This window comes from Phocoena sinus, chromosome 17 (genome assembly GCF_008692025.1).
Source record: "Phocoena sinus isolate mPhoSin1 chromosome 17, mPhoSin1.pri, whole genome shotgun sequence".
Classification (NCBI taxonomy): Eukaryota; Metazoa; Chordata; class Mammalia; order Artiodactyla; family Phocoenidae; genus Phocoena; species Phocoena sinus.
In genome coordinates this window covers 67,348,003-67,372,302 of record NC_045779.1, presented here as the reverse complement: position 1 = coordinate 67,372,302, position 24,300 = coordinate 67,348,003, and the positions used below count along the sequence as shown (strand labels likewise).

At 40.3% G+C, this 24,300-nt stretch overlaps 1 long non-coding RNA gene across 1 annotated transcript in view; it reads right to left on the bottom strand.

The window, feature by feature from the left end:
- Positions 1-2,966: 2,966 nt before the first annotated feature.
- Positions 2,967-24,300, bottom strand: part of LOC116742347 — a 396,625-nt gene continuing 375,291 nt past the window's right edge. The window contains exons 16-23 of the long non-coding RNA XR_004346443.1: positions 23,983-24,148; positions 23,533-23,606; positions 21,313-22,095; positions 9,298-9,477; positions 8,430-8,670; positions 8,261-8,324; positions 6,791-6,978; positions 2,967-3,805 (exon numbers count right to left, since the gene is read on the bottom strand). This is a non-coding gene — a long non-coding RNA (uncharacterized LOC116742347). The remainder of the gene's footprint in view (positions 3,806-6,790; positions 6,979-8,260; positions 8,325-8,429; positions 8,671-9,297; positions 9,478-21,312; positions 22,096-23,532; positions 23,607-23,982; positions 24,149-24,300) is intronic.

The following is a 24,300-nucleotide window of genomic DNA, read 5'->3' as shown; positions in this document are numbered from 1 at the left end:
GTTCCCTGTGCTATACAGTAGGTCTTTTTTGGTTATCTATCTTATATACAATAGTGTGTATACATTAATCCCAAACTCCTGATTTATCCCTCCCCAAAATGTTTCCCCTGTGGTAACTATAAGTTTGTTTTCAATATCTGTAAGTCTTTCTGTTTTGTGAATAAGTTCATTTGTATCATTTTTTTAATCAGATTCCACATGTGAGTGACATCATATGATATTTGTCTTTCTCTGCTTGACTTAACTTCACTTAGTATGATAATCTCTGTTTCTTTGTTGTTTATACTGGGAGTCAGGAAAAGGCAAAGAACCTCAGAAAACCCCTATTGTGCCATCTTTGAACCAATCTTGTCATTTTTAAGTTAAGTAAATGGGTCCAGAGATACAGAGTCAAGACGCCCCAAGCAGCAGTGCTGTACCAAATCCTGGTGTCTTGGTTTCAGCTGAGTGCTGGACAGCAGTGATTGGGAAGGAGGGCTCCCTGGCTTGATGCCGTGATGATAACTCAGAGGCAATGCTGAGAGTGCATTGCCTCCAGCGGTTTACCCCTCACTCTCATGGCTGTCCCCAAGAGACCTCAGCTGGTCTCAAACACTAGGAAATGTAGTTTGTCCAGTAAGTTCATTACATGTAATCTACTCTCTCATTTGGTGTGGAGAATCAAATTTGGTGAGAGAATTGTGGTTCCCAGTCAATTAACATTTATTAAGATCCATACTATACGTTGATTCATTTATTCATTCAATATAGTTTGTGTCCTTTTCACATGGGAGAGGCAGCAGCATGTGATACTCTTAGAACTCCAGATTTGAAGTCAGGCAGCTTTAGTTTGCCTCCTGGACCGGTTATTTACTAGCTATTTGATTTGGGGTAAATCCTTTGATCTTTATGAACCTGACTTTCTGCTGTATAGAACTTTTTAAGTAAAATCATGGTTAAATAATTCACAGTGGGCTTCCCTGGTGGCGCAGCGGTTGAGAGTCCGCCTGCCGATGCAGGGGACGTGGGTTCGTGCCCCGGTCCGGGAAGATCCCACGTGCCGCGGAGCGGCTGGGCCCGTGAGCCGTGGCCGCTGAGCCTGCGCGTCCGGAGCCTGTGCTCCGCAACGGGAGAGGCCACAACAGTGAGAGGCCTGCGTGCCGCAAAAAAAAAATAATAATAATAAATAATTCACAGTACATGGCACATTAATTGTAAATAATAATAATAATGTCTGCTAGATCAGGACTGGACTAGAGTATTTTGTATGAGCAGGCTAGTTCTTAATCTTATTGAGGAAGAACATTTGAGAAATCCTTCAGCTGTTTATTTTGCACCTGAAACAATGATCTGTTAGTAAAAGGGCAGTACGTTTGCATGTGTGTCCTACTTGGGCCAACACACATTGACACAGATGAGTTTCACTCTTGAATCGGCTCAGTCTTGTAATTTTCTTCTCACTCACAAAAAGATTTTGACTTGACCATGATGTTTCCAGGAAATCATTTATAGTAAAAGGGCCTTTTGGGACATCATCTGTGCCTTCATCTCCTTTTTGCCACATTGGAGTTTATAGTCCATTGGAGTGGACTCTTGTAGTGGTAGTGTTTTTCTGCTATGCACATCCTGAAGTGAATTTACATCACACACAGGAAAGATCACCTCTTCCAATCCAACAGCCAGAAGTAAAGAGGAAGTGAAATGAAGTCAATGGATTATTACTGTGAAAAATTAATGTGAAAAATCAAGATGTACAATGTAATTTCATATTAACTCCCTTTTTAAAACTGTATTCTTACATAGCAAAAACCGTAGAAAAAACATACATTCAACGATTCATAGGGGTAAACTCTAGAAAGTGGGACTATAAATGATTTCTTCTTATTATCTCTTTTTTGGTATTTTCAGAGAAGACTCAATATACCTGTGTTTTTTGTATTTTTGTATGATAAGGAAAATAGCACGGTAAAAATTAGGTTTAAAAAGCACCTACTGAGCGTAGTACCTGGCAAATTTTAGATACTCAGTAGATGTCCAGTGATGTAATGAATGGTCCACAATCTGGGCAATTCCTGATGAGCTGACAGTTCAGCTGCCCTGGCATATCGATCATCCTGGCTCTACCACTGAGTGATCTCTCCAAGATAGCAAGAGAAAGAGGAAGGAGAAAAAAATGGAGAAGAGAATGGAGGAAAAAGATTCAGGAATGAAGTGCAATAAGGGACAGGTTACATCCCTTGATCACAGCATATTGTACCTGGAACACATGCTATGGAAAATGGACCCCCATTTCTTGGGCACTATGCAGGCATTTCATGGAGAACACAGTCTCCCACACTTCTGCAACTCTCATCATGTAGATGGGGAATTACCCTGACCCATCACAAGTGTAGTTAGTGGCAATTATTTGAATCAAGGCCTCCTAACTCCAGCTCAGGGCTCCTTCTGATAAAGAAGTACATCTATGAAATATATGAGTATATATGCAAACTTACCTTAACTTAGGAGCTCAGAAGGGTGACGGGAAATCAAAAATATCAAGAAGAATCAGAACACTGAAGAAAAAGAAACTTAAAGGCATATTTATGAGCCCCAGTTAAATATATACAACCTTCAGTCAAAAAATATTTATGAAAGGCATGAATGTTTTAGGAGCTACAAGAGAATCAATCCACAGAGATGAAAGAAGTAACTCACCCAGGGCAGAGAGCACCTCATCAGCTCAGACACAACAGAACAAAACAAATAAACAAAAAAAAAAACAGCAAAAAAACCCAGAGAGCTATTTAGCAACAATCTGTTGCAGAAGAATCTCCATTGTGCATTTAGGATGTCATTCATTGCTCTGCTGAGTTCTTGTGTTCAAAGAAATAAGGCAAGGTCTATTTCTCTTTCCTAAATCCCTGGATCCTTGCCTTCTACCCACCCCAACCAAACCCCTACACTAAAAGACAGAAATTGGTAGCTGACTACATTATTGACTCAAATCCCCAAAATTGTGCTCCCAAAGGCCAAAGGGATGATTTATACGTACACTGCTGATACACCCAGAGAACATAGTGTGCAGTCAACGGGAAGGAGAAGAATTGTGCCTCCTACCTTACAATTCTCTACTTAAAGGCAGTCCTTTTTTCAGAATACTTTTTTATTTTTAATTCAGGAACAAGACACTGAATTTTATCCAGGATCTCAATGCACTTCATGGATGTTATCTAGAGGCCAGTATTAGTTTTGTCTGTTCTTTAGACCCTTCTTGCACACAACAGTTTAAATAATAAATAAGAGCTTAACGTGATATGGAGGGTTTACATTTTGACAGAGATAAAGGTCAAAAACAGAGGTGATATTCATTCCTTTCCATTCCAGGCATTAGTTCTCTGGCTGGGGAATGGCTTGGGAAAGGCCATAAGAACTTTGGAAGCCCTTGATCCCACCTTACTGAACCTCCATCTCTCCCCCTGCATGGGCACTGACTGACTCTACAATCTGAGAGACAACTCTAGGCAGTGATTGTAAGAAAATTTTAATCCCCTGGAAATCAACTCATCATAAACATGAGTTAATTGAAATTTAGGTTTTGATCTTCCTTTTATTAATAAGTGATAACATTAATTAAAGTATCATTATCTGCTATTATAAACAGATTTCAAGAATGTGTATTGTCCCAAACAGTAGAAATCTTCACAAATGTAAAAGCCAAAATGGGTGGCATCGATCAGCCGTGGGCCTCTTCCTGATTCCAGGAAACAGGTTCCTCCATCTCATGGCTCCATCATCTTCAACATGGGGCTCCCCAGGTTAATGGCTCATCTGTGTCTGCACCAGGCTGGTCAACAGGGAAGAGCATGGAAGGGACCATGAGAAATCCTTATGTGCTGGAGCAGGAAGTGAGACATATCACTTCTGATCACACTCTGTTGCTTAGAGTTCAGTCACATGACCACACCTTATACAAGGGAAGTTGGGAAATGTAGGCTGTGTGTCCAGGAAGAAGAGGAAACAGGTGAGTCTTATTGCTAGACAGTCTCCATGACAATAGGAAAATAAGTTAACATCACAATAACAACAAAATTGCAGTTTCCAGAGTATACCCTGGAGGCTACAGAAGTGAGACCTAGTCTCTAATAACTACATTTTCAGTCCTACACAAGATCCCTGTGTAGAATAAAGATCTTATAAGGGTTTTTTTTCTCTAAAAAAATTTCATCACCATGATGGGAAAACTCCTAAGAAATGAAAACAAAGATGTATTTTAAGGAAGAAAAAGAGTTTCAGCATCAAGAGTTGAAGGAGAAAAAAATCATCGAAATATCCCTAATTACTTTGAAATTTTAATTTACCAAAAGGTACATTCTTCATTCAAGCTAGTTAATTGGGGGGTTACCCTAACCAGTTAATAAGCCATGGTTATTAATAGCGATATTGTAGTATTCATTATACTAATGAATTCCTATTTACATATAGTCCACCTGAGATTAAATAGGGAAAGGAAGGAAGGAAGAAAGAAAGGAAGGAAGGAAGGAAAAGGGAGAGAGAGAGAAAGGAAGTGAGGAGGGAGGAAGGGAGGGAGAGAAAAAAGGAAAGGAAGGGAAAGAAGTAGTTCCCCTCTGTGTCGGTGTTTTCTCCATCATTTGTTCACTGGACAACTACACTTGGCTTTGAAAATCAGTCTCCCCTGCTCTAATTGCAATGACAAAAAGTAGCTCTGAGTGAAGAAACCCAAAAGTATTTGAAACCAGGTTACAACTCCCCTCAGTAATTTGGTTCTATAAGAAAATATACATGCCAACAAATTATCTTTCACTCCTGCAAGAAGAGATCCAGTTCTTTTGGGAATCTGAATTTATTTCAAGAGTGGGATGGGAAGGAAAGCACTCATTTAACCAGTTTCTAAAACAGATTTCATGACTATAAGCTTGAAAAAAGTCTCTGGCAGAAAAACACCTTAACTCTAATCGAAGCTAAACTGATGTTCTTGATGTTGGAGGGGTGCAGAGTGAAAGACGAACGGGTTGTGCTCCAGTGTCATGCATGTCTGTGAAAAACCAAATACTCATACTAACTTGTCCCCTTCAATCTGAGCCATCATCCAAGAAATGCAAATACTGAGGCTCAGTCTCCCTATCAGTATCAACTGATATTGATTAGAGTAAATGAAATAAATGCACTCAAACATCACTAATGGAAATACAATTTGGAAGGTAGTTTTTTTGGAAATTTTGTCAAGGTTAGATGCATTCATATCTTTCAAACCAATGATTGAATTTCTAACCTCATTTCAAAGGAAATGCTCTTAATTTCGGGGGAAGAAGTCATATATAAGATGTTTGTTGGGCTTCCCTGGTGGCACAGTGGTTGAGAGTCCGCCTGCCGATGCAGGGGACGCGGGTTCGTGCCCTGGTCCGGGAAGATCCCACATGCCGCGGAGCGGCTGGGCCCGTGAGCCATGGCCGCTGAGCCTGCGCGTCCGGAGCCTGTGCTCTGCAACGGGAGAGGCCACAGCAGTGAGAGGCCCGCATACCGCAAAAAAAAAAAAAAAAAGATGTTTGTTGCAAAGCTACTTATGACAGCAAATGCCAACAATGGGATAGTTTCAATCAATTTGGCATATAGACTATAATGAAGATACTTGAAATTATGCTGTAGTTTTGGTCCTATGCAACTTATTACCCGTCGTGAATCAGTAAACTTGTAGCTACTGAATATTTAGAGCTCTTAGTGTCAAAGATATTGAGACCTCAGTCTTTAGCTTTAAATGAATACTTTAGTTTGTGCTTTCTGAGCGGCTAGAATATTGTATTCCTGTTTCTAAGTTTGGGGCATTTTAATGGCATTACATTTGGGAATGAATGGAAATTGAATGCCAGGATCACTTTGAAAATGACGTCATTTTACAAAAACTTGGAGACAGGCTTAAAAGATAATGTTAAGTGAAAAAGCAGGAAAGGAAAATTGTTGGTAGAGTCTGGTAACAAAAAAATGAAATAGGAATGAACATTTTGAAATAGAAAAAAATCCTATTTTTTTTCCACTTTCCTTCCTCTTTTCAAAATTTCTTCAAAAAAAATTAACATTTTCTTTGAGAAAAAAGAAAAGATATATTATATGTATAACTTAAAAAAAAATTACCTCTTAGGTCTATACCTTCCCATACCTTGACTGCAACTCTCAAATTGTAACAATCATGTAGGTCACATGAAGCCTGATATTAGCCAGGCGACTGCAATACCTCCTATGAAACTGGGCGGGCCTCATTCCCAGAAGCAGTGTGAGCCCTAGGAGGGACAGGATGTCCATGTAGCCAATCAGGTGTCTCAGGTCCACAACCACTTCATATGGAGCAAGGATGATGACACTGAGCATCCATTTAGAAAGGAACACAAGCAAGAATTCCATTCTTCCTCAACTCTGCAGCTCTCCTTTACCCTGGATCGAGAAATGACTTCTCAGGCTGAGGAAGTATATGGCGGCAAAAGGACCAGAATCTGCCTCTCCCGCTCCTCTTTAAGGTGACTGTACCACCAATAAAAAGACAAGCTACTAGAAGGCAAGCTGAGTCAGGTCTCGTAGCCAGCAATCTCCTTATTGCTCTTGCGGGCAGAATGAGGTTTTGTTTCTCTTTCGGTGACAGCGACACTGAGCCTATCTTGGTCAGGGCCTTCTGCAACATCCTAAAATGACTCTTTTTTCTTTCTCCTGCATTTAATCATATTCTCTGCCACTAAACTTTTTAAAAAGCAGTGCTTAGATCCTGTTGAGCTGGGCACGAAAGAGCCCCTTTGCTCCCAGGGTTCTGATGGAGGAGACTTACCTTTAAATTGTGAAGAATCTCAAGGATCCCACTTGCCTGTGATCCCACTTTAGCCTTAAGTCCTGTCTCCTCCCCAGAATTCAGATATAGGGTTGGGCTTGAGGAGGTAATGGTGCAAGTTGACCGTGTCACTTGGTACGATGGTATTTCCTGAGAACCAACTTGGGTGTTCGGTAGCGTGTTAGCTGCTGGATTATGACAGTGGGGACATGCTTTAAACAAATTATTCCAATAAATTACTAATTAATTAACCTCAACTGTCCAGAATGCTATAGGAGTGTCTCACAGGGAGACATACCTCAGCCTAAAGCAGTGATTTTTTTCAACCAGGGACAGTTTTACCCTCCAAGGGGACATTAGGCAATGTCTGAAGACATTTTTGGTTGTCACAACTTGGAGGAAGGTGAGGGCAGGAACGAGAGTATTAGTGACCTTCAGTAGGTAAGAACTAGCATGCTGCTAAACACCCCACAATGTCAATAGTGTCTAGGTTGAAAAAACCCTGGTAATTTTCAAACTTGCCCAGTTTCTGATTCAGGAGGTATGGGGTGAGGCCTGAGAATTGCATTTCTCATAAGCTCCCAGGTGATGCTACTCTCTGTTGGACCAGGAACCACACTTGGAGAACTATTGGTCTGCCTTTTCAAAGAAGTCATCCCCAGAAAATGACGTGTAAAGGCCTAGCAAGCATCAGCTGAAGAAAAAGGGAAAGATAAGCTTTTGCATGCAGTTTGTGCAAAAACGCAGAAGTAGGAAGTGTTATCATGTTCAAGTAGCTGAAATAAACAAACATGGGGTTGAATGAAGCTGGAGAGGGAGCCAGAGAGAGATTGTGCAGGGCTATTGTAGAAGCGTGGTCTTTATTCCATTGAAAGCTATGGAAAGGCACTGAAGAGATTTTTAGCAGGGGGTTGGGGAAACTTGACTGGGCAGTTGGGGCGAAGAGTAAAGTAGAATATGTTGCCTGTAGTTTAATATAATAAAAGAGCATGGCCTTTGGAACCAGACAGTCCTGAATTTCAATTCTAGTTAAGCCTCTTTCCTAGTTATATGATCAAGGGCAAATTATTTAACTTCCTGTGAGCCTCTGTTTCCTCTCTGTAAAATGGAACCATTCAGACCTACTTCACTAGATTGTTGTGAGAATAAATGAGATCACGTTTGTAAAAGTGTCTGGCACACAGGAAGGCTCAACAAATGTTAATTCTCTTCCATTAATCATCAACGATGAAAGGATCAGGGGCTCCTCCAGAACCTAATTTGCATCTCAAAAAGCACACAGTAAAGCATGATGTCAACAACACAGGTCTGTCCAAAGAGTGCTTGTATCACCTGTGTGTGCCAAACGTATGTCAGGGCCTGCTGCTGGCAAGTTTCAGGGCAAATTAGGCAACCACCAACCCACGCAAAAAGGCTGCAAAGCTAATGCTAGGTTTGCAGATACCATCACAGAACTCAGGCCAAAATTACCTAATTTATTGACATTTGGATACTTCCAGAGGCTATTTTACCAGGTCCCTCATTGTTTTGTAGCCTGACAATGGGAAGGAGAAACAGTGCTTAAAACCACAATAAATAATAATAATACTTAGCACTTAAATAACCTCCGCTATCTTCAAAGCCATTTACAAACACTCACAAATTAAGACTCACTCCGCCCCAGCCTTGGGAAAGTGTCATTCTCTTGGTTTCTTCCATACAGCACAGAGGATGAGCCAGTAGAGTTGTCCAAATTCTGGCCACTTGGCTTGAGAATCAGCTGCTTTAATTCAATCCAGGCATCACTAGTGGGCCCATTCTAGAAGAATCTGGGCATTTCTTTGGATCATAGAGTAGTACAGAATGGTTGATGAGAAGAATAATTCCACTTTACAAGAATCCTTTAAAATAATAAATAAAGGAGGTAGAGGAAATGTTTGGAGGAGATGCGTAGGTTTATGGCATAGATTGTGGTATGGTTTTACATCATCAAGTTGTAAGCACGTGTAGCTTTTTGTATGTCAATCACACACTCAGTGAAGTGATTTTAGATAAAAGAAAAAATCCCTTGTGAATCTAATTTTGCACAGAAGTACCCAGTACAATCTGAATTAGACTTAACTGGAAGGTTGGCTTTTTGGCCAACAAAGTGCTGTCTCTGAATCCCCAACTCTCTTACTCTACCATCTCCCAGAAAACTGAGTGAATGTCAGGATTTTTGCATGTGTTTGATAATTATGTAATTAATAATGATAATATCTCAAAGTTTCCTCATCTGTAAACTAGAGATAATGGACCACAGGGTTCTTGTGAGGACAAAGTATGAAGAATGCCAGGGTGGCAATCAACACAAGAAAGCTTTCCTTATCATTGTTGTGGTTGATACCATTGCCATTATATTTTTATTATTTTCCGTATATTTCCCATATGCTGTGTCTTACAGGGTTCATCACAGTCCTCTTGTAAAGGTAAGCAGGTAATATTACCTTCTGTGGAAATGTGGGCTCAGAGAGAGAAAACAGACTCACCTAAAACCACAGAGCTCATCACTGTCAGAAGAGGGAGGAGCCCACGTGCTGTCTTTATATCATCCCTGCTTCATTCATAATTCCTCTCTTCCTTCTTCTGTGCTAAGCACTCCATTCCATTTTCTCCTTCATATCCTCCACCCACAATATTTAATCTCACTTTTACAGGAAGCTCAGCATCTGAGGAGTTAAGTAAGATGTACAAGGTAGTGCTAATGTGGACCTTGGGATCTGGGTCCAGGTCTATCTGGCCCTAAAACCTGAGCACTTAATCAGTGCAATAGACCAGAAAACATAATCTACAGAAAAAGACTTTTTAAGTCTAGCATGTTTGCATTCTCTCCCTCTACACATTCCAGGCAAAGAATGGCATCTCTTATTTTTGCTCCCGTAACTCCACAGCAACTCTAGACATTTATTGAGCCCCTATTATGCGCCATACACTGTACCCAAGGTCTATGGAATATCTTCAAGGATCTTGTACTCAAGAAGCTTCATGTCCAGTGGAAAAGGTGAGCATCAGATCTTACCACTGCTTCTCAGAACCAAGATTCAGAAAGGATCATTCAAAATGGCCATGGCTACAATTCTGGATCTCGGAAATGCCAACCATCCCCACCTTCACCCCTACTCCTGTGCTGCCAAGGGCATGATGATTTAGAAACAGAATCAGACAACTGCATAAGATGGTCCTCATTTGTCTCAAGGTATAAGGTATTTGTTCTCAAGGAAGTCCTGTATGCTTATTTCAAAGTGGATTATGTTTTCTAGTCTATTGCACTGATTAAGTGCTCAGGCTTTAGGGCCAGATAGACCTGGACCCAGATCCCAAGGTCCACATTAGCACTACCTTGTACATCTTACTTAACTTCTTAGATGCTGAGCTTCCTGTAAAAGAGAGATTAAATATTGTGGGTGGAGGATTTGAAAGAGAAAATGGAATGGAGTGCTTAGCACAAAACTGGGCACATGGTAGGTCTCCATAGATAGCAGCTATTGTCATTACTGTTACATTATTATGCTATTGTTGTTATTATTAAACCTCTATTATTTACACAAAAATTGTATTAAATCCGAATGCAAAGTTTGGCAATGATGCTGCTAATATCTCTCCTATAGATAATCTTAGTGCAAACTCACTGGTTATCAATGAAGTCCTTGAAAAGAATACAACTATCCATGATATAGTTGCAGAGATTAAATTTTTTTAATTCTTTGTGCTTTTTGGCAGCAACTGCAAAGCTCAGAAATAAGGAGCCAACTCAAAGGAACGGAGTTGTTAGAATGAGAGAGAGTGGAAATCCCAGCTCTGCACCTTACTAGTTGTGTGATCTTGGGGAACTCAACTCTTTAAAGACTCTGTTTGCTCTTTTATAAAATGGGGACAATAAGATCAACTTCCCTGGGTTATTGAAGAGCTAATAAAATAACGTGTGGCATTTTACAAATCCTAATAAAATACCTATGATTAGGTTTTTACTGTTCTTAAAATATGGATACCTTTAGGTAAAAAGACACTGGAAAATAAATTAATAACTATTTTATAAATATAGTTATATTGTAGATAAACTCTTTTAAAATAGATAGACAATTGCTGATGGAAAAAATAATGGAAGGGCTGCTTGTAGCAAAAGGGTGGAAAGGAATGCATCATAATTGTTAAATGCCTTTTGTGTGCCATACAAATACCATGATATTAATAGCATGATATTAATTGCATTAATCGATTAATAGATCTAGACAGAACTGGGTTCAAATCTCAGGTCTCCTGTTTCTTGGCAGTGCAGCTTTAGATGGTTACTTAATCTCTCTGAGCTTCCTGATCTATAAATGAGATAACCAATATCATCTACCTCATAATGTTTTGGTGAAAACTTAGTGTATGAAAAGTACTTACACTGTACCTGAGAAATATCAGGCACTACATAAATGTCCTCTTTATTTTGACTCTTATACAAAAAAAGAGGAAAAACAGCCTAGTTAAAGTTCTCTATATCTGTCTTTTAAGGGGTAGAATACCTTTGTCTCAGGCAGAGTAGCAGTTACAAGAGTAACATCTGAAGATGCTACACTAAGTGAGAGAAGCAGAGGCATGGAATTGAAATCCTCAGTGCCTTTTTTTCAGAGAACTGCAACAAAGAAAGCAGAATCAAGGCTGGGTCCAACATGAGGGTAGCAAGACACTATACTGCCTGAAATGTCACTGCAAGTAGGGTGATCTTATATCCCAGTCTGCCCAGGCATTACAGTTATCTTTTGATACATAACCAAGCATCCCAAATTTATGTCTTAAAAGAGCATAATTTTGTTCAAGCATTTGCAATCTTGGCAGGGCTCTGCAAAAAGAAAGGAAGGAAGAGGAAGGAGGGAAGGGAGAAGGGAAGGGAGGAAGGAAGGAATGGAGGAAGGAAAGAAGGAAATAAGAAAGAAAGAAGGAGAGAGAGGAAGGGAGGAAGGGAGAGAAAGAGAGAGAGGGAGAAAAAAAGAAAAGGGAGGAAGTGAGATAGGGAATAGATGATAGGTTGAAAGATAGAGATAGATAGATGATAGACAGATAGATGCTAGATAAATAGGTAGATAGATAATTGAAAAGTTGCAGAAGGGCAGAATTGGCTTGAACTCAAGAAGAAATTCTGAGGACTACCCCAACTTTGGTGGGCTCCAGAGGAAAGAATTCCTCTAGGGACCAGAGGTTGAAACGTGACCTCTGACATCCCTTCCAGCTCTCAGATTCTGTGACCCTCTCCAAAGAACAGACGTGGTGGTGATTAACATTCCCTTTTTCCCAAGATGGGTGGTGCACGCTTTCATCTTTCAATGTTTATAAATGCCTTTGAAAATGGAATGTGCCACATACATACTAAGAGCTATTATTAATATGGTGCCCAGACACCTCTCTCCACATGACAGTCAAAGAACAAAGCATTAGGGGTACAAGAAAGCATGTGTGTGCACACACTCCACTTGAGGAATGTTCTTTATTCTCACCCTGCCTTGGGAGAGGCAGGATATTTCACAGAGGCCAGAGATGGAGCAGAATCAGGGACATGCAAGTGTCAAAAGAGAGAATGAGATGACAAGCTTGGAACATAACTGATCAATGCAGTTATCAATGCAGTTTTTATTTCTCCTATTTGCTATGAGACACGAGCTAAGCACGATAGAAAATGTAAAAATGTCATGGATACAAGGTCCTGCACTGGAGGACAGATATGACAAAGACATTGAGTCAGTATCTTCTGAAGTCTACTCTCAGAAGATAGACTTAAAGGCCAGTAGACCAAGTCCCAAATGCAGATAACCCACCAGGACTGAGCAAGGAGAGATCTTGTTTATAGAACACCAGGGGTAGGTCATCTAAAATTTTTGCTGCAATTGCAGAGGTCATGTTTCTAAAACATTTTTGTTCATGAATACTTTAATCCCATGAAAGTTATTAACCCCCTTCCCAGAAAAATACACATGCAAATGAAATCTTGCATGAAGTATGTGTGGAATTCACAAATTTCCAAAAGCTCTGTCTTCCCTGGGCCCTTTTCTGTAGCTCTTGTGTAGCTGTATACTCTAAATTTTGAAATTATCTAACTCTGATCAGATTAAAAGCAGACAACAGATCTCCAACTCTGGATTCTGGGCATCTAGCTCAGTGCCCGGCAAGTCATGCACCTAAGATAAGTGCTTGTTTAATAGATAAACACGGAATTAAAGTATTTAAAAGAACAATGAATCCTCCTTTAGCTGTATCTCTAAAGGTCTTTTTTATTTGTTTTATTTTGGGGTTGTTTTTTAATACTTCTCAGGCATTTGACCACCGTAGGCTAGCAAGCCAAGAACAAATAAATGAATAAGTGAATCACCCAGAATTATTTCAAGAACAAAGGAAGGTTGAAACATTTGCTCTCTTACCCCCAACACAGGATGCAAACTCTGTCTTGAAGAGCTCTAAGGAACTATGTGTAAACTGCAAAATTCACACCTAACGTGGCAAAATTGAAGAAGTCTGTTTTCAGAAATCCCAGAAAAATAGCAAAGCAGAACGTAAGTCAAGCCCTTGATCTATCTGAGCAGAATCAGCCACGGTAGACTTCTTAAACTTTCAAAGGTTCCTCCATCGTGAAGAAATGGGAGTGGGTCGCGCTTAAATTCACCACCGGCTGTAAATGTTGCCAGGATAAACCCTTCAACAAGACAAGCGCCCCTGGCAACCATTCACTGGAAGAAATGGATCCTATCACTCAAGCAAGGTCCTCATTTACAAAAGTCAAGATGGCCAGAGAAAGAGAGGCAAAGACGAGAGAGAGTAAACGATTGAGGGTAGCAGGGCGAGAGGGACAGAGGAAGCCTTCAGGTCAAGTCTTCTGGCTTCCTCTCTTTCTAAAGTAGTCATCCCCCTTCAAGAGGTAAATAAAATAACACCATATGGGTATGACATTATGCAAATGAGGAGTCGGAGAGAAGACACCCTAATAGCTACTGAGAGCCAGATACCCAGATGGGAAGCTGTGCGGTGTCTCATCTCCGGGGGCCCTCACTCCGTGCCCAGCACCTTTGCATGCTGGTCCAGGGCTTCAAGCCTTGAGGGCTTCCAACTTCCGGCCACCTTGAGGGGCTTTTTAGTAAAGTGCCACGAAGATAAAATTAGAAACCGGGCTTCCTTTTTTTTCCCCGTCACTCTATTAGTTACACATAAATCAGCATCAACTGAGAAACACGCCCTCCCAATTTTCAATGACAGACACAAGAGTAGGCTGGGTTTTAGCCACTACCTCCAGGCTGCCTCTCAGATCCTCTCCACCTGCCACCCCCAAAACAAAAGAAAACCATGCCCCTCACCCCAGCATTCTCACCATTTCATCTGTTCCCTCTCCTTTCTAAACGTGTGACCCGTGGAAAATAGCTCAAGTTCTTTGACCCTCATCTGTGAAATGAGAATTAAAAAAATCTGTCCACTACAGGTACACAAAAAAGATGATCAACATCGCTAATCATCAGAGAAATGCAAATCAAAACCACAATGCGATATCGCCTCACACCTGTCAGAATGGCTATCATCAAAAAGAACACAAATAACAAATTGTTGGTGAGGAAGTGGAGAAAAGGGAACCCTTGTGCACTGTTGATGGGGATGTAAATTGGTGCATCCACTGTGGAAAACATTATGGAGGTTTCTCAAAAAACTGAAAATAGAACAACCCAGCAATTCCACTCCTGGGTATGTATCTGAAAAAGACAAAAACACTAATTGAAAAGATACATGCACCCCAATATTCATAGCAGCATTATTTACAAGTGCCAAGATACAGAAGCAATCTAAGCGTCCATCAACAGAAGAATGGATAAAGATGTAGTGTATATATACAGTGGAATGCTATTCAACCATAAAAAGAATGAAAATTTGCCATTTGCAACTTGGATGGACTTGGAGAGTATTATGCTGAGTGAAATAAATCAGAGAAAGACAAATGCTGTATGATATCACTTATACGTGGAAGCTAAATAATACAGCAAACTAGTGAATATAAGAAAAAAGAAGCAGACTCACAGATATAGAGAAGAAACTAGTGGTTACCAGTGGGGAGAGGGAAGGGGCGAGGGGCAAGATAGGGGTAGGGAATTAAGAGGTACAAACTATTATGTATAAAATAAGCTACAAGTACAACACGGAGAATATAGTCAATATTTTATAGTGACTATAAATGGTGTATAACCTTTCAAAACTGTGTCGTACACCTGTAACTTATATAATACTGTATAGCAACTATACTTCAATAAAAGAAAAATATTCTTAAAAAGGCTGTCCACCTGCAGAGTTGCCCTTATAACTGGGTGAGGTTTGGCAGCAAGCTGGTCACCCACTGCTTAGTGAAGATTGTTGTATGCAAATCATCATGAGTCCAGTTGGTTTATAACCCCAAATTCAGCCTCAAATATGATCCCCAAGGGCAAGGTCTTGTCACCCACTATAGGGGCTTTCAGTCTTGCAGGTGATCAAAAAATGCTGCAGATGCCAGAGATGGGAATAAAAGATTCATTGATCCTTTTCTTTCCTCAAGGCTGCTTTTTGTGCCATTTATGTTTATTGAGAGAAGAAAATGAGGGCAGAAGTTTCATAAGGGTTGTTTTTTTGTTGGTCATTTTGTTGTTTTTTTGTAAGGGTCAAGGCTTGGTTCATTTGTATGTGATTTACGTTCGTTTTTTGGAGACCGTAATTTTGTTAAGTTAACCTGAGATGGAGCATGGTGAATCATGGAACCCGCAGCATCTATGCAAAGCCTGCCTCTGACAGGTGAGGTCTGCAGGACGTCCTGCTCAGCTTCCTGAAGTGTGACCACACTCAGGAGATGCTCCTTTGTGAATGTTACTAGATGAATGCTATTGTTCTGCTGTAAAGTTTAGAAGTGTATTTTAAATAATTATTGATAAGTATTGATACCCGTTTTCCACTTAATGCAGAAAGAGCGACTTTTCTTCTGTCATATTTCTATTTAGGTTTTTAAAAAGTTACTCTAAAGAAAATATAAAATGAACAGTAATACAGATGGTATCCAACTGAGTCAAAAATCTTGATCTGGTTCTCCAATGATAATTTGTATTTGAGAAACCATGGGTGAGTAGAGAAAACTTTGAAGAAAAGAAAAGCTATCTGGGCTCCAGTTCTAGCTCTAGTGATTTTTCTGTGAAAATGTAGGCATATACCATATTACATCTCAGTTCACAGATTTTCCAGTCAGTGACAGTGAGGATGATGCTACATAATGGGAGATAACTTCTTCTCTCTCCTTCATTCCACTCATGAAAAGCATCCTTATTCTTTAAGAGTTACCCTACCCAACGACTCTTTGTTCAAAAAATGTATTAACTTACTTATTGTGGTAATCATTTTGTAATGTACACATATATCAAACCATTATACCTTAAAATTATGCAATGTTATATCTCAATTTTATCTCAGTACAGCTGGAAAATAATTGTTTAAATATTTTAAAATACACACACACACAGTAAGGGGTTGAATGACGAAATGAAAGACTTGCTTTTCCAAGAAAAGCATACCATCAAGTTTCCAGAAAAGAGGAATTTGTTGGAAACCCATCACCCTCTGTTGTAACATCAGTCTCGGTCAGAACAATATCAGTTTTTATTGAGGAGCTGCCATTTAGAGCAGAGATCTGTAAACTACAGCCCATGGGCCACATCTGGCCAACCACCTGTTTTTGTAAGCAAATTGTTATTGGAACACAGCCACATTTGTTCAGTTACATATTTTCTATGGGTGCCTTCAGGCTACAATGGCTGAAGCCTGACTCAACTAATACAATAGACAATATAACTGGCTTGCAAGGCAGGAATCAGTCACCTCCAGCCTGTGAATTCCTCCTAATAAAGAAGAAAGCTGAAGGGTCAGTAATGAGGGGTAGTTTATTCAGTGCACGCCTCCTCATTTTTCCTGTTTGACATTCATGAACCAATGAGGTCAGAGAGAATATTACAGCTGGTATGGGAGCAAGATATATCATAGGACCTACCCCCATTCATCAGAAAATAAATCCCCACTTGTAAATGTTTTCCTAATTCCATCAAGATCACAAAAGATTACTAATACTACAAATCAATGTTATTAAAAATGATATTTAACTCAGTAAATTGCATGAATGATCAGTAATGCTGAAAACCAATATCTTAAGCCCTCAAATGACCTGCAGTTTGACTTCTGAGTCTAAAAGAGGCATTAAGTCTACACTTAACAGCCAGTGAACCCAGGGAGGGGATGAGAAGGTAAGGAAACTGGAGATTCGTGAATAAGACTCTGAGTAAGTGAAAAAGAAGACTCTTTGACTCTTCTTAAGTCTTTGAGGTTGCATTCATTGGGAGATTGCATTATTGGTCAAGAGATATTCACTCTCCTTGCTCCAACACCATGGACAGGGCATAATTCCCAGCCTCCATGACTGGGCTTGGCCATGTGACTTGCTTTGGCCAGTGGGCTGCAGGTGGGAAATGATAGGAGGTCAGTTTCAAGCTTTGTGTATTTCTAATCTATCTCTCCCACTCCTGTATTCTCCGTGAGAAGTGGATGTCCAAGTGTCTGCTGCTGCTTCAGCCTGGGTCCAGGAGTGAGAGCCACGTAGAGTACTTCTGAACCTGAAGTGCAGACAAGACCCAGTCCACTGACCGAACCTGACCAGCAGACCCATAAGCAAGAAATAAATCTAGTAGTGAGAGGCCACTGATATTGGGGGTTATTTGATGCTACAGTAAATCTGACTAACACAGTTCACTTCTTTGCCAATGAGGCTGTGGAAATGGTACGTTTATTATCAGATTTGTAAATTAAACACTTATGAAAGCTTGAACAGTAACTAAATGCCCATTATATCATTTTGCACATAAGGAAGCTGAGATCGGAGAGTGAGTTGCCCAAAGGCTCTAACAAGTCAGTGGCAGAGCAAAGAGAAGAGGATTCCTGCCTTGTAATACCTAATTCTTACCCTGGAAGTTTGAGGATCTGAAAGATCTGGTTTAAAACCCCACCTCTGCAAAGAACTAGTGCATGCCCTTGAGAAAATCATTAAATCTCTCTAAGTCTTGGGTCTTCCATCTGTAATATGGAGATAACACTACTACTACTTCAAAAGATAGCTCTAGAATTAAATTAACACAGATAATCAAAGCACATGGTACAACATGTGGGACAATGAAAGCATGCAATAAATATTAGCTATTAATATCATTATTATTATTACTGGATACCCAAAAGATGGTCATTTGCCCTACTTTTTGAAAATCAACTTTATTGGAGAAAAATATGCATGCAATAAAATGTACCCCTGTTAAGTACATGGTACAGTTTGGTGAGTTTTAGCAAATTTACACATTCATGCAACCACCATTACTATCACGATATAAAACGTGTCCATGACACTAGAAAGTTCCTTTCTAACCGTTTAAAGTCCACCTGTCCCAGCCCCAGTCCCAGGCAACCACTAGTCTGCTTTCCATTAATCTGGGATGTCATTATAAATTATTGTTTCCTGTTCTAGACTTTTATGCAAATGGAATACTGGTATACGTACTTTGTGTCTGAATTCCTCTCCTCAACGTATGTTGAGATTCTTTCATGTTGTCGAGAATATCAGTAGTTTATTCTTTTTTATCGTGAGTAATATTTACCATTGCACGGGTATATTACCATTTCTTTATCCATTCACTTGTTGACAGGCAGTTGGACTGTTGTTCCATTTGGGGGCTATAATGAATAAAGCCGCTCTGAACATTTGTGTACAAGTCTTTTTGTGGACACACGTTTTAATTTCTCTTGGATAAATAACTAGGAATAGGATGGCTGATTGATGATATGTGAGTGTTGACCTTTATAAGAAATTGTCAAAGACCCCTTCAAAGTGATGATAGTATTTCATGCTCTCACCAGCAATGCGCAATAACTCCAGTTGCTCACATCCTCACTGATACTTGATATTGCCAGTCTTTTTAATTCCAGCCACTTTAATAAGTACATTGGTAACTTATTATGGTTTAAGTTTGCATTTCTCTGATGACAAATTAGGTAGTGTATCTTTTCTGATATTTATTTGTCATCATTATATCTTTTGTGAAGTGTCGGTTCAAAACTTCTACCCAAAAAAAAAATTCTACCCATGGAGAGAAAAGGGCAAGTACTTTATTATTATTATTATTATTATTGAGTTGTAAGAGCTCTTTATATATTCTCGCTATATATAATTCCTTATATATATTCATATATATATGGCAAAGGGCTTTTGTTTGATTTTTTATATATATTTTACTTTTATATATATTTATTTTTATGTATATTTATTTTATATATATCTTATTATATAATGTATGCCATATATATATATATATATATAAAGAGAAAAGAATATTTTTGTCCAATCTGTACATCCAGCCTATTTTAAACATACTAAGGAAATGTCACTCTCCTCCAAGACAATTCTGAAGTTTGATGGCTCTATGTATTAGGAATCTTGGGCTTATGTAGAAAAAAAGACCATTTCTTTATAGCAAGGATTGACAGACTACAGGCAAGGGCCAAACCTGGCCCACAGCTTGTTTTTTGTGAATAAAGTTTTATTGGAACACAGCTATACTCATTCGTTTACATATTGACCGTGTCTGCTTTTGTGCTACAAAGGCAGGTTGAATAGTTGCAGCAGAGACCACAGGGCTTTAAAGCCTAAAGTATTTACTATCAGTCCCTTTACCGAAAAAGCTGGTCAACTGTTATTTTATAGCATTGGCCTGTTTGTTCTAATGCAGCTTTTGGATAACAGAAAAGAAATCTGTCACCTCCTTCAAGGATTTAAGACAACTTTTCTGTCTCCCCTTCTTTTCTTCAGGCTTAATAAATATCTCTCACCTTTTCCCAAAATAGGTTTTCAAGCACCAACATCATCTTTGCCTTCCTTCAGCTTGTCAGTTCCTATTAAATTGCCAACCTCAAAGCTATCATAGTCTTCCTTGTGATCAAATCATTACAGGAAATGGGAAAACCATTTACTCCTTTAACTTGGACTGCACAGGTTTTTAACAACCTCAACCTATGGCTTCAATTAGAAATGTGGTCAGTTATAACCCCAAGTGTTATTCTACTGAGAGAGATCTCCCCCAAGATTCTTTACTCCTTCGCCCATCAGTTCATTCAACAAACATGTGAAGTGACTCTTGTGTTCAATGCATTGTATAAATGGTTATTTAAATCCAGATGCAAGGTGCTGGATTCATACCTGTTCAATTCTATGAACTATGACTCGCATTCCAGCAGGTCATCTATGGCATGGGCTATTGTTAAGATTATCTGTTATTCTGCAACAAACTGCTCTAAATGCAATGTGTAAATAAAACGGTAACAATTTACATAGTTCATGAATATGCAATTTGGACCAAACTCAACAGAGAAGGCTCATCTCTGTTCTATGTGGCATCGAGTAGGGTCCTCAGGCACCTCTCTCTCCACGTGGTCTCTCCAGCGTGGCCAGGGTAGCCATCCAAAAGCCATGTCCTAAGAGACAGCCAGATTGAAGCTGCATCACTGTTTCTAGCTTAGTTTTATAAATGACTTAAGGTCGCTTCTCTCACATTTTATTTGTCAAGGTGGCCATAAATTCCTGCCCCATTTCAAGCCAGAGGGAGAACTAGACTTCACCTCTTGATGGCATGTGAAAGAAGATGTAGACAGGTCTTAAAACTGCCACAGCTACCATCACTCTAATTGGAATGATGGTTCTCAAACCGGGGCCATAAGGAGCTCTGAGAGTCCACGAACTGAATTGAGTTTCTCAGTTGAGTTTCTCCACTGTAAGGACAGAACTTTAACATTTATTCTCCTAACCATCCCTCTCATGAAGTAAATATTTATTTCTGTGTATCTGCGTCCACTTAGGAGGCTCAGAAGCAAAAAAACAAAGCATTCCACTGGCCTGTGTAAAACAGGCTCTTTCAAGTTACTTTTCTCCAGTCTGGAATCTGTGGCCTGGAGCTCAGCCTCAGGAAGACGACCTTGATGTCTTTATGATTAAATTCAAAGAGGAGAATAAATGTTCCTGCTCTCCTTGGGCCTCTGAAAGATGCCATGAAATTTTGCCGATGTAACTGGATAAAAGGAGCTCTTTATAATACATAAATTTTGCCAGCACTCTCTCCTTAGACATCTTTTCAGGCTGGCAGAGAGGTGATGCATCCTGAGTGCATTTAAAGTGAACTGGGCTTTTCTATTCTTAACTAGCATTATTTTTTTAAATGTTAAATATGAATCCTATTACACTACTCAAGGAAAGGTGGATGGAAGTTTGAAATAGACCCCAGAATTGTTAACTTAGAAGCAGGGAGTGTGCTAAGCAGTACAGGCACGTGAACTTTGAAATTAATATCCCAGCTCCAATGACATCAGTATGAAACCTGAGGAAATCATGTAACCTCTTTGTGCCTCGGTTTCCCCACTTGTCAAGTAGGAAGGAGCCAATGATAAATACTCACCAATGTTCCAAGTGACTTTCAGTAAATGTGGAGGGCAGAAATGCTTCGGGATTAACTTCTACCCTCCGGGCCCCAACAAGGAAAAAGAAAGTGCAAATTAGAGCAAACGTGGGACTTAGAACTAAAAATTCTGCTTCCAAATAGCTTTATGTAACCTCTCTGAGCCTCTGTTTCCTCATCTATAAACTGCAGGTGGCCATCCTTGTATGGCCCATATCCCAAGGCTACTGGGCTAATCAAATGAGATAATGCACGCAGAAGAGCACCATAAACCATAATAGCCTCTGCGTCTGCATCTGTCAATGGCAGTGTTAGAAAAAAATAAAAATAAAAAGATGTGCGAGTTGATCAGGTTCTAAGGTAATAATATTGAGAAAGTGGGAAGAAAGGGCAGAAGTTGGAACTCAGCTGAGCTCTCGCTTTTTGGTCTGAAGCGATAAAACAAAATATCTGGAGCATGCGATGATGTGATTACTGGACATGTATTCTACGAGACAGCAGAAAGGGGAGAGGAGGAAGGGTAGGGCTAACTCGCTCGGATGGAGGACCAGCTCTATCCATACCAGGCAATGGTATGAATCCCGTTGCCTGGTTCTGATCCTGAATACAGCACTTCTAAGCTGAAAGACCTTGGCAAGATAATTAAACATTCTGTGGGGCTTCCCTGGTGGTGCAGTGGTTGAGAGTCCGCCTGCCCATGCAGGGGACACGGGTTCGTGCCCCGGTCCGGGAAGATCCCACATGCCGCGGAGCGGCTGGGCCCGTGAGCCATGGCCGCTGAGCCTGCACGTCCGGAGCCTGTGCTCCACAACGGGAGAGGCCACAGCAGTGAGAGGCCCGCGTACCACCAAAAAATAATAACAATAAAGAAGGTCAACAGTATCCTAACACTATGTCATAATGCCTACATCATTCACCTCACTTCTCATCATAGGCATTTTATCATCGCACAACATCACAAGAGGAAGGGTGAGTACCATACAATAAGCTACTCTGAGAGAGAGAAAGAAAGAGGCCACATTCATATAACTTTTATTATGGTTCTATTTTATTATTATTTGTTGTTGTTAATCCCTTACTGTGCCTAATTGAGGAATTAAACTTTATCATAGGTATGTGTATAAAGGAAAAAACATGGTATGGTTCGGTACTATCTGTGGCTTCAGGGCAGCCACCGGGTTTCCTGGAATGTTATCCCCCATGGATAAGGGCCAACTACTGTATTTGTAAAGACTAAAATCTCTTTTGCTCTCCCAGAATCTTTTAGACCTCCACTGTGGCATTAACATCAGTGGATGAACTCTACATTAGCAGAGCTGACACAGAAAATGTTACAAAAGTTTTAGTTGCACACCCACCTTCAGACAAGTTCCAGCCTCCCCTAGAGCCAATGAAAAGAATGATACATTGGTTCTAAGAAATGATTAAAAGAGAGGCCTAATGATATGTCTACTAATGATTCTGAATTTTACTTATGCAGTGTTGGCCTCTTTCCATTTCAGAATCTTGGATGAATGTCTAAACCCTGGTAATGCCTCAGAGCAAATGTTACCTAATCTCGAACTGAAGTTTATAAGAATTCAATGGAATCCTATCCGGCAGAAGCATGAATTATGAATTATTTTTATCTTCTGTTTTCCTTGAGTAGTGTGCCCTTGAACATTTAATCTCTCCAAGCCTCAGCTTCCTCATCTGCTAAATGGGGAGATCAATGGTCGTTCACTTATTATGCAGGGCTAATGAGAGCAACAAATGATCCCTTTGGTCTCATACTGGGTGTCGACTGCTTAATGAAAACAAATTCTAATCACGTTCCCTCCCCACTCCCCCATGCTCAGCAGCCTTTGGGAGTTGCCAGTTGCCCAGAGCAACCACTTGAGCTTGGTCCTCCAGACTCTTCACGAGCGGGCTTCTACCCCCTGCCTCTCCAGGCTCCACAGCACAACCTTCCTTCTCACCACAGTCAAAGATGCCATTCCTGAGACCCTTCACCGACTTTCACTTTGCATTGCTCTGTCCAGTCAGCTTCCTCTCTCTGAAAACCCCTTGCCCTTTCCTCTGTCTGCCTGGTGAAATCAAGTTCATAATTGAAATCCCTACTCTCAAATGTTCCCCTAGAGAAACTTTCCCTGCCCCTCTCTGGCCAAGCCCTGAGCTCTATGGAACTTTGTCCATACCACCAGCCACGACCAAAAGTGTTCTGGCCATACTCAAGGTTACCCCCTGGGATTAGCAGAATCACGATCCAGCAACTCAGGTCTCCCGGCTCCCCTGCTCTCTTTCCACAGACGCTTCTGTGAAAAAAAATACAAAATTATTCTAGGAATTGTGGGAGACTCTGATGAATGCCCAAGACACTTATTCCATGTTTTACAGAGCTAATCTACCCAGTCATTCTAATAAAATTGTGCAAACGCAATTGACCAGATCCTATGACTCACCCACCGCTGGCTCTGGCTCCCTCAGATAAGGCAAAGAGAGCTGGGTACGGAGCTTATCCAGATAATAAACCAGAACAAAAATGAACTCAGGGGCTGTAATTCCATCAAGGGTCTCTGATAGCGACAGAAACCCCCAAAGCAGGTTTCTGTGGTCACAGGAAAGACCACCTCAGTGAAATCATTAGTCCCTGCCATATTTGGCTTTGATTCTGACAGTGACAAGACTCACCAGATAAGCCCATTGGCTGCAGTAACGGATTGGGTTTGGGCAGCAAAGCTGTCCACAAATGAAGGATTCACTTTACGTCAATGAAAGCACATGAATCTCCGTTTAGTGGCGCCTTGAGTCCACAACCTCAAAGTAGAATTGCATCTCCTCCAACTAGAAAACCTTCCTGTACGCAAAAATTGAAATACATCAGGATGCATATAAGTCACAGGGAGAGAGCTTTTGCTGTTATATCCAACTAGCCGTAAATTCTCATCAGGTATGGGATGCCAAGAGAATCTGTAGGCAAAGAGAAAGTGGGAACAGAGTGATGACTGT